Below are 257 nucleotides of genomic sequence, written 5' to 3'. Positions count from 1 at the left end.
CGTAATGATCTGCAACACAAATCTCCCAAGTCCTGAAGGGCAAAACCGAAAGGCAAATTGACTATAAAGTATCAAGTATCAAGTTGGCAAACATAACATGCCCTTATACCAGTTCGCGAGGGGCTAAGTGCGTGATGATGACGTCACGCAGAGCGTCCTTCAGGTGTCCTTGGTGCACGCCGACAGTCAGAGAGTCCTGGGCGGTGTCCGGGCCAGGTTAAACACTCAACCTGTCTGCTGGAGTGCGAGTGTAAATA

This window comes from Penaeus monodon, chromosome 19 (genome assembly GCF_015228065.2).
Source record: "Penaeus monodon isolate SGIC_2016 chromosome 19, NSTDA_Pmon_1, whole genome shotgun sequence".
NCBI lineage: Eukaryota > Metazoa > Arthropoda > Malacostraca > Decapoda > Penaeidae > Penaeus > Penaeus monodon.
This window is presented reverse-complemented; position numbering follows the sequence as displayed.